General features: G+C 32.1%; 1 protein-coding gene across 1 annotated transcript in view; it reads left to right on the forward strand.

Annotated features, from left to right (window-relative positions):
* ZGRF1 (zinc finger, GRF-type containing 1) overlaps nt 1–333 on the forward strand; it is a 24,125-nt gene that overhangs the window by 13,630 nt on the left and 10,162 nt on the right. The window lies entirely within an intron of this gene.

Consider the following 333-nt stretch of genomic DNA (forward strand, 5'->3'; position numbering starts at 1 on the left):
AAAGAGTGTGGGTCTGCTAGAGACGTTACAGAAAAATGATAAATGTGCTGCCAAACATGATGCGGAAGTTTCTTCTTTTTGCTGTTGAATTAAGCTAAAGTTTTGGGTTTGTTTTAATGTTTTTGTAACAAAAAGAGATAAAGAATGCATTATGTACTCATTCTGGAGCTAGTAATAATATACTTCTGCTTGCTTTCTTTTAATGCAATATGAAAATTGTGTGCTTGATCACGAAAAGCTTTATTCATGGGACTTAACCTTAAGAAGGTAAATTGAGTGTTTTAAGTTAACAAATTAGTCTTTTTAGGCTTTCTGTGTAATCATTAGGGAAAG

The sequence above is a fragment of the Cariama cristata genome, unplaced genomic scaffold, assembly GCF_000690535.1.
Source record: "Cariama cristata isolate BGI_N322 unplaced genomic scaffold, ASM69053v1 scaffold29285, whole genome shotgun sequence".
NCBI lineage: Eukaryota > Metazoa > Chordata > Aves > Cariamiformes > Cariamidae > Cariama > Cariama cristata.